The sequence below is a fragment of the Phascolarctos cinereus genome, unplaced genomic scaffold (genome assembly GCF_003287225.1).
Source record: "Phascolarctos cinereus isolate Bilbo 61053 unplaced genomic scaffold, phaCin_HiC Scaffold_3;HRSCAF=262, whole genome shotgun sequence".
Classification (NCBI taxonomy): Eukaryota; Metazoa; Chordata; class Mammalia; order Diprotodontia; family Phascolarctidae; genus Phascolarctos; species Phascolarctos cinereus.
The window spans coordinates 141900748-141916266 of NW_027555736.1; the positions used below are offsets into that span (position 1 = coordinate 141900748).

The 15519-nt window shown below is 40.8% G+C and overlaps 1 long non-coding RNA gene across 1 annotated transcript in view; it reads right to left on the reverse strand.

The window, feature by feature from the left end:
* Positions 1–1035: 1035 nt before the first annotated feature.
* LOC110195766 (uncharacterized) overlaps positions 1036–15519 on the reverse strand; it is a 64465-nt gene continuing 49981 nt past the window's right edge. Inside the window, exon 3 of the long non-coding RNA XR_013485327.1 lies at positions 1036–1118. This is a non-coding gene — a long non-coding RNA (uncharacterized LOC110195766). The remainder of the gene's footprint in view (positions 1119–15519) is intronic.

The following is a 15519-nucleotide window of genomic DNA, read 5'->3' on the forward strand; positions in this document are numbered from 1 at the left end:
GCTATATAAAGGAAATATATAACATGGTCTCTGCCCTCAAGGATTTTACCATCTGGTTGAGGAAACAAAAGTGACAAAGGTGAAACAATTGAAGCATAATTAAGTGCTCAACTGTGTGGTATTAATTATAAATGAAAAGTCAAAAAAAGATGAAAGAAACTCTACAACATATTCTGGACCACGTGGAATTGGAGGCTTCATCACCTGAGTGCCTTCCTGGTCTCCATTAACCTCTGCAGTAATTTTGTTCCAATTCAGCCATCCACCAGAGGAACGGGAAATTAAGGGATTCCCTTACTTGGAATGTGAAAAGAAGGGTATGTAGGGGTAGGGAGGACATCAAAATGCTTTATGCTTCAAACTGCCTGGGTTTAGAGGTTGACTTCATCATACTCATCCCAGCCTCTATTACTATAAATCTTCACCATTTCACCAACATTGCTGTAGTAGATGCTACATCTACTGAGGTTTCTGCCACGTAAACTAGCCTACACTAGTTTTTCCTTAAGAGGCAATAAAACCATTCTAGAGACCTAATTTTTTTTTACATTTAATTTTTATTTTTCTCTATTACATGTAAACAAATTTTTTTAATACTTATTTTTTTTAAATTTTGAATTTCAAATTCTCTTCCTCCTTCCCATCCCTCTACACTCCTTGAGAAGGCAGCAATTTGATATAGATTGTACATGTGCAGTCATGCAAAACATTTCCATATTAGCTGTGTTGCAAAAGAAAACAGTCCCCTTCTCCCCCCTGCCAAAAAACAAACAAAAAACAATAATAAAGTTTAAGAAAAGTACGCTTCAATCTGCATTCAGACTCCAGTTCTTTCTGTGAAGGTGGATAGCATTTTTCATCATAAATCCTTCAGAATTGTCTTGGATCATTGTATTGGTGAGAATCACTAAGTCATTCACAATTGATCATAATACAATATTGCTGTTACTGTGTACACTGTTCTCCTGATTCTGCTTGTGTCCCTTTGCATCAGTTCATGTAAGTCTTACCAGGTTTTTTCTGAAATCATCCTGTTTTTCATTCCTTGTAGCACAATAGTATTCCATCACAGTCGTATGTCACAACTTGTTCAGGCATTCTCTAATTGATGGGCATACCTATTGGATTTTGAAGGAAACCAACTATGTTGAAATACAGTTATTAAAAAGCTTCAAAACACAAGCTCTCATTTCTCAGGTTAAGACCCTTGTTCTTTAACACTTCTCACATCTTTCCCTTCTCTTCACTCAAAGGATCATCATTCTAATTCAAGCCTGCATTATTCCTCGCCTGGTCTACTATAAAAGCCCCCCAATTGGTCTTCCTGTCTGCTGTTCGTTTTCTCTGCAATCCCCACCCATCCAGCTGCCTTTCTAAAGAAAGCTTACTTGGGCACATATCCGACCATGTCACTTCCCTTCCCAGAAACCTGCAGTATTTCCCTACTGCATATAAATTTTAAAAATAATAATAAAAATAAATAAAAACTGATTAGCCTGCTATTCAAGGTTTTCTACTATCTGTCTCCAACCTAACTTTCTAGCCTTATTTCAGTTTTCCTCCTCACACGCTCTACATTGTAGTCAAATGGACTGGACTACTATTATTGCTCTCTGAACTCAACATTTGATTTCCTGCCTTTATACATTCAAAGGAGCCAACCTCCATATTTGCAATTTACTCTTTTCTCCAGAATTTTATCTTCCTTCTAGGATTAGCTTAGATGCCCCTCTGAAAAGGTTTCTCTATCCTGTTTTCATGAATTTGGGGGATTGTTTCATCCTTTGTCAGTGTATCTCCAGTGCCTGGCGCATAGTAGGTGCGTAATAAATACTTGTTAATTGGTTGCTGTCAGGTGTCATTTGCAGGCTTGCATAAGTAACAGGATGGATGGTCTGTCCTGGGATTTGAATGGACTTACTATTCAGGTCTTGATTCTTGCTTCACATCCAGTCCCCAAAAGACTTCTGTTTCAGCCCTTTTATTTTATATCTAAGTTCTCTCAAACAAACATTACTAGAAAGGGAAATGATGGGTGTAGAGAGGTAGTATAGTATAGTGGATAGAACACTGGATTTGTAGAGGAAGAAAAAAGGTTCAAATCGTGCTTCTGATTATTATTAGCTACAGGACCAAGGCAAGTCATTTAATCTCTACAAGCCTCAGGCAACACCCTAGAACTTAGTACAGTGTCTGACACATAATAGGCACTTAATAAATGCATATTTATAGTCTGACTGACTTACCAACTTGGTCCTAGACTTTCCAGGCTGCTTTGGTAGTTTCCTTACTCCAAATCCATTGTGCCTTGTAAAGGTGGGTAACCATAGTCCTCAGACAAATCAATAGCAATTTTTTAACTGCCTGCTCCCCTGAGAATCACAGCTGATAATCAACTGCCCAAAATCCTAGCTACCCTAAGCTCTGAAGAGTGAAGCATTTTTAGCCACAATTTAGGCAATAAGGTTTGACCTACAAATTTCCCTTCATTCTTTCTTGGCTCTGGGAGTTGGATGTAAATACCAGGGTAATGCCATTTTCAGGATGTGATAGCAACCGTTTTTGTGTCCATGTACCCATATTAGGATTCATTTGGCTGTGGGTCAGAGTTTGGAGGTTATTTTTAGAATATGAAGTTTAGATTCCCTTTGAGCTCAGGAACAAAGGTTGAAGAAACATTTCCTGCAGTCAAGACACTCTGTTTATTCCAGTGTCTGCCTGTGGACCAGAATCCTTTATAGGTGGACCGAGGTCAGGAAAAGGAGATGTCATGAGGCTCCCCATCCAGCTCTGCTGCGCCTCCCCACTCCACTTCCTGATGCTTGGAATCTCTAGGGGAGATTCCAGGGGAATCCAGGGGAAGCAAGAGAGATTCGAAGGTTCCTGGTATTGCCATAAAGGGAAAGGTAGGCTGCTGGGTTGGGAAAGGAACATCTGTGGTCAAGAGCTAAGTAATGCTCAGTTGTCTTTTCCATTCCCCTGGAAGGATCTGGGCCTTCACTTCTGATGACATTGAACTGTTGCATATAGCATTGCTGGAGCAAAAAGTTCTTTGGGAAAAAGAGTAGGAAAATCTGAACTCCCAGGAAGAATATAGCTATGTAATTAAAGGGATCTATCAAGCTTCTGGATAGTTTTCTGTATGTTTCTCTGTTTTTGACTGTCTCTCCTTTCTCCTCTCTGTCTCTCTCTTCTTTCTCTCCCTGTATCATTTCTTCCTCTTCCCCTCTTCTTCTCCCTCACCCCTTCTTTCTCTTTTCTCTCTCCCTTTTTTGTTTCTCCCCTCCCCTCCTTTCTCCCCTTCTCTTCTCTTCTCTTCTCTTCTCTTCTCTTCTCTTCTCTTCTCTTCTCTTCTCTTCTCTTCTCTTCTCTTCTCTTCTCTTCTCTTCCCTTCTCTCCCTCTCTCTCATATTCTCTCTCATTCTCTCTCTTTTTTTTCTCTCTCCTCTCCTCTGCAAAAACACAGCTGACCATTAATCCCATGGGTGACAACCAGAAGAACAAATCTGTATTCATTGCCAAGTCATGTCTGATCATAGACTCTAGAATTGGAAGAGAGAGGTCATCTAGGCCAACCCCTCATGTTAAAGATGAGGAAACAGGCAGATCCAGTGCTCTTTCCATGAGACAACTAGACCATGTAGCATGGCTCTATGATTATGTGGTTGGGCTGTTTTTCAGAACTTAACAATAGAGCCTGGTACATAGTAGGAGCTCAACAAATGCTCGATTGATTGATTGATTGATTGGAGCAAGTACCTGGCTGTAACTAGCATCTATAGGTACTAAAGAACAAGGTGTGTCTATTCCTTTCCTTCTTTTTGGAGTCTAAACTCAAGAAGACCACAGTCAAATAGACAAGAGATGTTAACCATAAAGGGTTAAAACTTTCAGTTTCTGGGATGGTTTACTTAGCTTTCTGGACACTATATGGCTTCAAATATCTATTTTTAACAGTGCCTCCAGGGTCTTGAGAATTTATTCTTGTTCACTTTCAAGTCAAATATTAAGCCCAACACTGTGCTAGAAGATCTGGGGAGTAGCATAGTGCTTTGCATACCATCTACTGAATTAAAAACAATTCCCGACCTCAAGGAGATTAGACTGTAATTGGAGAGGGAGCTCTCTCATCTGTAAACAATTAGTGAAGAGCACAAGAGAGCTTTATGAAGTCAAGAGGTCAATCATGGACTGTCGATTCCAGGTGATAAAGATGTTTGTCGAAGACAGCCATCAACATGGGGTGGAGTAGTCAAGGAAGAGTCTTAGAGGATGTTGAGAACTGAACTTTGAAGGATAATTTGGATTGGGACTGGTGACTAGAATAAAGAAGAGTATTTCAGAACAACATCATAAGCAAAGAAGCAGAGGTAGGAATGAAAATGGAATTGGGTGGAGACTTCTGCTTCTGGGAGTCAAGATGGCAGAGTAAGAAGTAAGTTGCTCTTACAACCTCTGTAAGCCCAGAAAATATCACCCCAGGAAAAACCCTGGAACAGCTTGTTATAAAGAAGACCCCAGACTCAGTTCCAAAGACTGGTGTCTCAAAGATTTTTTACTAAAGAGGTTGAAGTGCATCCTTTCAATTCTGTTGATCTCTTGGACGGGGAGAAATGCGCACGTAAAAGAAGTCAGAGCAAGCTTTATAGTTAGTAATTGACTAACTCCTCCCTTCTGGATCAGGATTGGTCCTAATCCTGGGTTGCAATCTTCCTTATATGCCCCACCCTTAACATACATTATGTGCCTAGAATTGTGTTATCACCCCCCCCAAGTTAGCCTGTCTATGCTGATTTCTTATCTACTTATGTGGGAACTTAACTCTTTCATTTCTCACAATTCCTACTTTTTTTTTTAAGTAAAAGTTTGGTTACCACACCTTCCCAATTTCCTTATCCTCTAATCTCCTTAACATGATTTCGTATTCTCCATCACTGGGGAAAGTCTCACTGATACATAAGGTGACATCATCCTTATGTTAATTCAGTATTCATTCCTATTCATATTCCTCCATCAGGAGGATGAGAACCAGAAGAAAGACTAGGTGCAGCAGTCCAGTAGCCCAAGTAGCTTGAGGGATTAACGGGAAAGGCCCCTCTTGCCCTGGGGGAAGGGGAACAGTACAGAACCGGAGGCGTCCCAGCAAGCTAGCGGAAAGCCCCACCTCAGCATACCAGGAGGAGATCCTGAAATCCAGGTGGTGGAGCAGGCAAACACCAACACCTGGACCCCAAGTGCTTCAGTGAGGGCAGTGGAACTGGTGGAAATCAGCTTGGAAAACCACCAGGTGCCTCAGCCTTCTACAGCAGCTGGCTCTCCCAGTGCCTCAGCAAAACTAAGGGAAGCAATGCTCCAAGGGGCTCCAGGCGGGTAAACATCCTACAACATCCACCTGAAAGGAGCTGAAGAAAACGAAAGGAAGGAAGGAAAGGCCCAGGCCCAGGCCCAGGCCCAGGAATATGTCTGGTAACAAGGATTGGTTTCAGAGTTCCCAGGTTCCTAGCTTTGCTCAGATGTTGAAAAAGAACTCGCCAGTTCAACCTTCAACAACAATGAATCCTCCTCCAGGATATTCGTCATCAGAGAATTACAGTGTGTCAAATTTATCTTCTAAAGTTACACAAATCACAGAACCACTGCTTTCCAAAATAGTCCTGCCTAATCCAAATACTGTCCTCCATCCAAAGAAGATTCCCAAGGGATTCATCATGAAGTACAAATGTGGAGAGATAAATCCAGTGTCAGCCCTCCATCAGTTTGCACAAGTGCAGTGTGTACAACTTGACCTTAAGGAAACTGCAACAGTTGAAATTCATACTGATGCTTTCCCCAAGATGGCGCCAAAGGCAAAGAAGGAAGCGGTTGTCCCCGCCCAAGACAGAAGCTAAGTCTGAGGCCTTGAAGGCCAAGCAGGCAGTGTTGAAGGGTGTTCATAGCCACAAAAAGAAGATCCAAACATCTCCCACGTTCCTGAGACCCAAGACGATAAGACTTCAACAACGGCCCAAATACCCTCAAAAAAGTGCCCCTTGGAGGAACAAGCTGGCCACTATGCCATCATTAAGTTTCCCTTGACCACTGAGTCCACTGTGAAGACGACTGAGGACAACACCACCCCTGGTCTTCATTGTGGATGTCAAGACCAAAGAGCATCAGAACAAGCAGGTGGTAAAGAAGCTCTATGACATTAACTTGGCCAAGGTCAACACACTGATCTGTCCTGATAGAGAGAAGGCCTGTGTCCGATGTGCTCCAGACTATGATGCTTTAGATGTCGCCAAAAAGAATTGGAATCAACTAAACTATGTCCAGCTATCCCACTCCACCTACAATAAAAAGTTTTCCAGTAAAAAAAATAAAATAAAATAAAGAAAGAAAGAAAGAAAGAATGGAATTTGGTGATCCAGTTTGGATCAGGTCATTTAAATGGATTCAAACTGATCATACAGTTCCCATTTCTCTCTTTCATACAGAGGGGATTTGGGACTGGGGACATTGTGAAGAGGCCAGCCTGTTGACCATGAAACCCTTTTAAAACTTAAAAAAAATTATGTTTTATTTCATTACACATTTCCCAATTACATGTAAAAAAAATTTAACAATCATTTCTTTGAAATTTTGAGTTCTAAATTCTCTCCTTCCCTCCCATTTTTCCTCCACTCCTTAAGAAGGCAAGCAATTTGATATTGATTATACATGTGAAGTCATGTAAAACATTTCCAAATTAGCCATGCTGCAAAAACAAACAAACAAAACCCCAGAAAAATAAAGTTAAAAAAAGTATCATTTCAGTCTGCATTTGGAGTTTCAATTCTTTGCCACCACAAAAAGAGCTGCTATGAATAGTTTTTGTATAAATAGGCCCTTTTCCCTTTTCTTTTATCTCTTTGGTATACAGACCTAGTGTGGTATTGCTGGGTCAAAGGGTGTGCACAGTTTTATAACCCTTTGAACACAATTACAAATTATTCTCCAGAATGGTTGTACTAGTTCACAACTCTACCAACAGTGCATTGGTGTCACAATTTTTCCACATCCCCTCCAGCATTTGTGGTTTTCCTTTTCTGCCATAGTTTGCAAATCTGATAGGTGTAAGGAGGTATCTCAGAGTTGTTTTAATTTGCATTTCTATAATCTGTAATGACTTAGCCCTTTTGAGGGAAGGGTGGAATCAAGTTTTTGAGAAGGCTTTGAAAGGCAAACAAAAGAATTTAGACTTTATCTGCTAGGAAATAAAAAGGCATTGTGGTTTTTTGATAAAGGCACCCAATTGAAGTACTGAGTTATATGGGGTGAGGAGAATATCCATAGCATAGCCTGTTAGAGCTTGAAAGGGACCTTAGAGGTAATGTAGTGAATGCTCCGACATGTGATGATCATTGTTCTCATCTGTTCTTTTCACTGTGAGGTACTCTGAGTTAGGGTTGTCAATTATGTTTAAGAATGAACAGGTAGCTTTGTCATTCATAGTATCTCAGAATTGCAAGAGGACCTTGGTGGGGGTCATCTGTTCTGACCTGTACCTAAGCAGGAATGCCTTTTACAACATCCCCAGCTTCTTCTGGACAGTCTTCTGAGGACAGTGAACTCACTATCTCTTAAGTCAATTTCACCTTTAGAGAGCTCTAATTTTTAGAATGTTTTCTTTATATTAGGACCACCCATTTGTCCTAATTCTATTTTCTAGGGCCATGCAGAACAATTATAATTAATGTAATTAATCCTCTTCCACATATTAGAAGAGTCTTTTATTTTTTGGTTTTTGGTTTTTGGTGGGTTTTTTTGGTAAGGCAATTGGGGTTAAGTGACTTGCCCAGAGTCACACAGCCACTAAGTGTTATGTGTTTGAGGCCAGATTTGAACTTAGGTCCTCCTGACTTCAGGGCCTATCCACTCTGTGCCACCTAGCTGCCCCTAGAAGAGCCTTTTATATATTTGAAGATATTTCTCTCCAAGCTAAATATCCCCATTTTTTTTTCAACCAAATGTTTGTAAGACATGATTCCTGGTCACCTAACTGGTATAATCCCTGTCTTCTAGATCATGGAAGTAGAGCTGGAAGGATCTCAAATGCCATATAATCCAACCCCCACATTTTATGGGGGGAAAAAAGAACCAGCCCAGAGAGGTTAAGTGACTTGTCCAAGGTCACACAGGGAATAAATAGAATTTAAACTGCTCCAGCCCTTGAGTCAGTAGGACCTGAGTTCAAATCCAGCCTCAGACACTTACTAGCTGTATAACCCTGGGCAAGTCACTTCACCCTGTTTGCCTCAGTTCCTCATCTGTAAAAAGAGCTGGAGAAGGAAATAGCAAACCACTCCAGTATATCTGTCAAGAAAACCCCAAATGGGGTCACAGAGAGCCAGACATGACTGAAATGATTCAACAACAACAGACTCTGGTCCTTTGGTTCCAGTACCAGTGTCTTCTCCGTTATCCCTCGCTGCCTCCATGTGCTGTTCGCTTCAGCTTATCGAAGTCCTTTTAAATGTGGTGCCTGGAATTGAACACAATACCACAGATGTGGTCTGACCAGAGCAAACCTAAGAGGGACCGTCAAGTCCCTTCTTCTGGGAACAACACTTTTATAAACGTAGTCTGAGATCTACATGGTGGTTTTGGCATCCATCACCATCATCATCATCATCACTGACCTTTCTATAGCACCTTAACTATTGTAAAGCACTCTGCACACATTGTAGCCTCACCACACCTCTATGAGGTATTATTACTATAGGTATTAATATTATTCCCATTTTCTAGATAAGGACATTGGAGTTTAGAAATGTTACATTGTTGCTTACAGTTGGAAGTCCACTAAAAGCCCCAATTTTCTTTGAAGTGAACTTTTGTCCAGCCGCAGATTTGTAATTGGGCAGTTTATTTGTTGAACTTTTTGCCATTCAATATGTTAACTAACCGTCCCAACTTCATAATCCCTAAAATGTGATAAGTATGCTATTTATGCCTATATCATATATATGTATGTATGTTTGTATGTATATATATATGTGTATATATATATATAGAGAGAGAGAGAGAGACAGAGAGTGTTTAACATGTCATGGCTGAGAATAGATCCCTGTGGTACTCTACCAGAGACCTCCCTTCCAGTGGCCATCAATCTCTACTCTCTAGATCAGGTCATTCATACATCCAAATGCACCAGAATTCCCAGATTCAACCAACATTTCTCCATCTCATCTTCAACAAATTATGTGGAGGATCCAGGTGAAATCAGTCTATACTGTGTCTATGACATTTTCTTGACCCAGTAACTCTATATATTAATATATATATAATATATATAACATATGTTATTAAGTTGTGGTTAGTCTGATAACCTATTCTTGATGAATCTATGTTAGCTTTGAATGATCTTGTATTTAATTTTCATATGAGTGTGGCTTGTCTTTCCAGATGAAATATAAGGCCCTCCTGGTTGTCTAAAATTACCTTCTCCACCATAGCACCTGCTACAGGGACTTGTATGTAATAGATGCTCCATTGGTATTTGTAGATCAGTCTGGGGTTAAACTATTCTCAGTATAGCTCTCTGTATGATGTTGTTTTCTTTTACCTGTTTGTTGACAAGGTATTTTGGGTATGAACTGATTTGGGCTTATTTAAGGAGAGAAGGTAGAGACTGGACCTGTGATATCATTGGAATCAACCAATCAATAAAAATTTATCAAGTGCCTACTGTGTGCCAGGCCCTATGCTAAATACCCAAGAATTCCTTGGTGAGGAAACTCCCTCTGCCAATGCAGATAGACACTTTCTTTACAACTTAAAGTCTTAGAAAGTTGCCCAGAGCACTGAGAGGTTAAGTCACTGGCTCAGGATCACACAGCCAGTATGTATCAGAGGCTGAATTGGAATTCAGTTCTTCCTGGCCCCAAGGCCATCTCTTTCTCCACTGCCTTGGGTTCAATTAATTAAACACAAAGGGACAGTCCACATCAACTTGGCCTCCAACTAGTTATGGAAGTCTTAAAGTTACTTCTTTAAATAGCAATTTTGAAAAGCTATTTGTTTCAAAACAGCCTTCTGAGAAGAACAGCTTACTCCCACAACACCCTAGGGTTTCACGAGGCTATTTTTGAAGTCCTGTCTTCTGTATTCTTCCAAGAGGGGAGCAGGGATGCAGATTATTGCAATGCTAAAAGAAACTTCATAACACAGTCACTGTTGTAAAGTGATTCTATACCCTGAAGGCCAATGCTCTGTCATGGTTGAGGCCTTAGGGTAGTTATGGCCTAAAATAAGCATCCTGGCACCCAGGTATATGCTAGCTACAGAGATAAAAACTTTATCACTCAAACCTTTAAGAACCTACGAATAGGTCAGCAAACATGTCTGGATTTATTATGAAGAAAAAGTGGAGTATGGGTGGGAGGGGGTCGAGTTCCTTTTCTTTTATCCTTATTCCACACATAAATAAATAGTAGCCCGAGTAGCCCACATCCCAACTCCCCGAGCTCATTCTTGTTCCTAGATGTATTAAAAAGAGCACATATGGCTCCTGGAATCTTTACCAATAATAATCGGCGATATCTCCTAAGCCGTTCAAGAAGTGGAATCTGTTTCTCATTAGGTCCTTGAAAATGCACTTTGTGTACCATCTGGAAAAGAAGGCAGTCAAGTAAGGTTTCTATAACAAGTCTAATGTACTCCCATTGTGATTCCATCACTTCCCCCTGTAAGGTAAGAGTTCTTAAGCGAGATCTGTGGATAGATGTCAGGGGGAATCTATGAATTTGGATGTTTACTGACATCTAACTGAAATTTAGCTTTTCCTTCAGTTACTTCTTTAAAAAACATTTTTTGTGTTTTGCCACTGGATTCCACTGACTCTGGAGGAGAGAGTGAGGCTGATGACTTTGTGCAGCTCTGCCTCACTTAAATCCAGTTCACACCCACACGTCAACACATCACCTGTCCTCTTTGAGAATGAAGGTTGAACAAGAACACCCATGAGCTTCACCAAACTGACACCAAAAAGGATTAAGAACTGCTGCTTTAAACTTACTTGGGAGAGGGTCCCCAATCCATCTCTCTTCCATAAGAGTATGATAGCTGGCATTTTAATTGAGCATTCTACACTGTACAAAGCACTTTCCTCCCAGTGCCCCTATGAACCAGGTTGTGTAAATATTACTTCCATTCCACAGGCTCAGAGGTTAAATGTCTTGTCCATGGTCAAATGGTTAAGAAGTGACATTCTTCAATACCTATCCCACTATAACATGCAGTCTCATTCTCAGACCAGACCATATCATTTCATTGGCATCAGGGATTCCCAGTATGGAAACTCCTTCCATTGATGCAACCTTAGTCTTGGCATAGAAGGGTTAAATGGCTTGCCTAGGTCACATAGCTAATAAAATGGCAGTGCCAAGATTTGAACATAGGTCTTCCTGATTCTGTGACCAGTCTTTTATTCATTATGCCACACTGAATTTCATGGCCTCTCTTATAAAACAGAAAATACTAGTACTGAAAAATCCCATTTCAGGCACTCCAGAGAAGAAATCAAAACATCAGCTTGGAGAGCATATCCTGGCTGAGACACACATTCAGCAAGTTACAAGGAGAGGGAATCAAGTTAAATCAAAGACAGATGAGGGAGAAGGCAGCTCAGCAAAGGTCTAGCCTAGCAAAGAGGTCTGAACAGAGTCCTGCTTCCTTCTTTCCTTAGTGATGTTTTGCTAGATGGAAAGGCACTTCTAGAAATAAAGTTCCTATGAGTTTAAGACATTTCTTAACCATTGGCAGAACAGAACTAAAAGCAATCCTTTATCTCTTGATTAGGAGGAAATCTTAAGTTATGAATGAATGAGTAAATAAAAACAGTTTTTACTCATTTACTATGTGCCCAGCACTGTGCTAAGTGCTAGGGATACAAAAGATAGAACAGTGGGTACAATCCTTGCCCTCAAGGAGCTTTCATTCTAATGAGGAGAGACAATACACATAGAAGATTTCAGCTATAAGTCAGACAAAAGGTGCCATCATCTTCGAGGAGCAGCCAGCAATGGAGATGGTTGTGTATCTTAGTTAACATCATTTCCAATGATCAAATTCTATCAGTTTCAGATGTTGAACCATTTGACAGTGCCAAGGACTTTGAGAGTGAGAACTTTATTTTCTGTGTCTTCTGTACATCCACAGAGCAATTTATCAAAGCAGAGAGGAGATTATTTATTGATCAATTTCAGCTTGTTGCTAGTTTAGGAGACGTGTGTGTGTGTGTGAATATGTATATTACCTTGTTGTTCAGTTGTATCCCACCCTTCACAACCTGTTGGACCATGGCATGCAAATGCTGCACATGAGGTTTTCCTGGCAAAGATACTAGAATGGTTTGCCATTTCTTTCTCCATTAGGTAAATCTTTTCTTACACAATGACTAAGGTGTTTATGCTGTTATACAGAGATCCTGGCTGTTTTCTAAGAATGTGGGTGCTACCATCTCCAAACAGGTTCATAGGTTTGTGGATTTAATGCCGGAAGGGAACTTAGAAGCTATCGGGTCAAGCCCCCTCATTTCACAAAGGAGGGAACTGAGGGGCAGAGGGGTTAAGTCACTTACCCAGGATCACACAGCTGTCTGAAATGACATTTGAACTTATGACTTTCTTGGTATCCCTATGTCACACTGCCTCTCCACAGCTCTGTCTTTGGTCTTCCGAAGGTGGAACCTTTGTATCTAAGTAAAGCTACCGGATTCCCCCCCCCACCCCACCCCCCAACACACACACACCTCGTTTCCTAGTATCTCCAAATGACTCCAACTGAGCAGCTAAATAAACAGATGACTAGTCACCCACAAGAAAAATTATTTGAGAATGTCTGTTCTAGAACATGGGATTATTCTAGTTCATCCTGTGGCTCATTGCTCCTTGGTTATTGAGTCTGGAGATATTGGTATTGATTACTTGAAGAGCTGATAGTTCAACACAAGCAGAGTTGGGTGTGCTGTCTTTGCTTTTTAAACACTGGGTGGCAGTCCTGGCTGTCTTTTCCTGGGAACAGTCTCTAATGAGTGTGCCCACTCAGTCACAGAAGGAGCAGCTTCATGTAATGGAAAGTGAATTGAATTTGGACTGAGAAGACCTGGGTTCAAATCTTGACACCGCTGCTTGATGGCTATGTGATCTTAGACCTGTTTTCTCATCTGTGAGGGTTGGATTAGCTTCAAGTTCTAAATCTGTGATCCTGAGAATCTAACTGTCCCTGGGTCATAGAGATTGGCCCTTCTGGGAGAAGAATATATTTCTATTTCCTTCAGGCAGCAGCAACAGCAGCATGAAGGCACCAGGACCCTAGGGAGGTGAGTCAGTGGGAAATGCAGGGGAGTGTCTAGGTAAAATAAGATATCTCACATGTAGATGCTCCTTTAAAAAGCACTTTCCTCACAACAACCCTGGGTGGGGTGTGGGGGGAAACAAGTTCAGGGAAGGTCAAAGAATCTGAGGAAAGACCCTCAGAGGCCATCTAACCCAACCCAGGGATCCCTTCTGCAATATACCTGCCCAGCACAGTTCCTGGTGCATAGCAGAGTTTTCACAGATGTTTTGGGGTAGGTAGGTGGCACAGTGGATAGATTGCCAGGTCTGGAGCAGGAAGACATCCTTCTGGGTTCAAATCCAGCCTCAGGCACTTACTAGCTGTGTAATCCTAGGCAAGTCATATAACCCTGTTTGCCTGCATTTCCTCATCTGTAAAATGATCTGGAGAAGGAAATGGAAAACCACTCCAGTATCTTTGCCAAGAAAACTCCAAATAGGGTCATGAAGGGTCAGACATAACTGAAATGACTGAACAACAACAAAAATGTTTTGTGGCTGGCTGACTAAGTTTTGTTTGAAGACTTTAAATGAGGGAAAACCCACTTCCTCTTAAAGTAGCCCTTCTTACTTTGTGATGGTTCTAATTATTAGGCTAGACAAAAAGAAGACCTGTTGGGCATTTTAATTCTGAGCATCCACTTCAAAGATGATCCACCATTGATGGAGAAGAGAGATCCGAAATGAAATCTGAGCCTTTTCTCCCCAATCAATTACCACCAGTTGCCATCTTCCCATCTACTCTAAGAAGGGGTCCTACTCTTTCTTTGATTTTCCTCTTCTCCTCAATATATCTTAAAAAGGGTGGAGGGGAACCAGTAACTCACCTACATGGCATAGTGAATAGAGCACTGGGCTTGGAATCAGGAAAATTCATCTTCCTGAGTTTAAATCCAGCCTCAGACTCTTACTAGTTATGTGACCCTGGGCAAGTCACTTAACCCTGTTTGCCTCAGTTTCCTTAACTATGCAATGAACAGGAGAAGGAAATGGCAAACCACTCCAGTACCTTTGCCAAGAAAACCACAAATGGGGTCACAAAGAGGCAGACAGGACTAAAAACAAAAAAACAAAAACAAGCTGCCCAGAGTTCTACAGCTTAGTAAGTAGCCAGAGGAGAACTAAAATTAAGGTGTTGACTTCAAGTCTTATGCTCTTCTCCACTTCAAGTATTCTCACTGTCATTAGGCCCAGCTCACTATATACTTGCTTCAGTTTCTATCTTTCTGGGTAGAAGTGACTGGGTCCATGTTGGGAGGTGGTCCTTTGATGGGTAACACCTCTACTGATTAAATGCACTCAATGAGAAAAGGAACTTCTACCTTCTGAGGAAATACCTGTTAATTCCAGTTAGAAGTTTCCAGTTGGGATGTGTAAAAGGTTAAAGAAACATAATTTCTAGGTAATCATTTTATTAATAATGCTAGCATATTAGTAATAAAAGGCTGGTCATTTGGCCATCTCTCTCAGACCAAAAGACAAATCATGGAACCCACTCAAAGCATATGAGCCCTTGGAAGAGTGTTCCTGAGAATGGAAATCAACTCTGATTGGTTAACAAGTAATGAAAGGGAATGAATATTATAGTGAGAGCTGGACTTATTTTAATGAGGGACTGAGATATGGGACTTTGATCATGTCATTTACTTCCAAATCACCTCCAACCTTGGGCAATCTCATCAAAGAATTTATCTTCACTAAAAGCTGAGTAGAACATAATGGGCCTCCCCACTTGGATGGGATCTGAGCAAGATCGAGGAGAAAGGCAACCCAACCTCATTATCAGCAATGTCCTTCAGACTCTGGCTTGGTCCAGTCAAGAATAAGGTTTCAGAGAGAAATAAATCTTGTTTCTCCCAATATTAACAATTAGTTATTTAATAATCATTTCTCTCACAGTTGTTATGGCGATGGGGTAAGGTGACTTTGTTTGCTTTGTCCCTGTCTCCTGAGATCTTTGCGACTTACAACATCTGGTATGAGCAGGGATTTTTTTTTTCTACACACAGAAGGGATAATTCTCCTGAACTTCTGCATAATAAGAGCCCCTTTAACATAAGACTCTTTCAAGGCCATGATAAATAAGTAAACATAAGACATCTTTAAAGTTGCATACATATACATCTGTAGAGTACTATTGCGCATTGGTCCCTCCAAATAATCA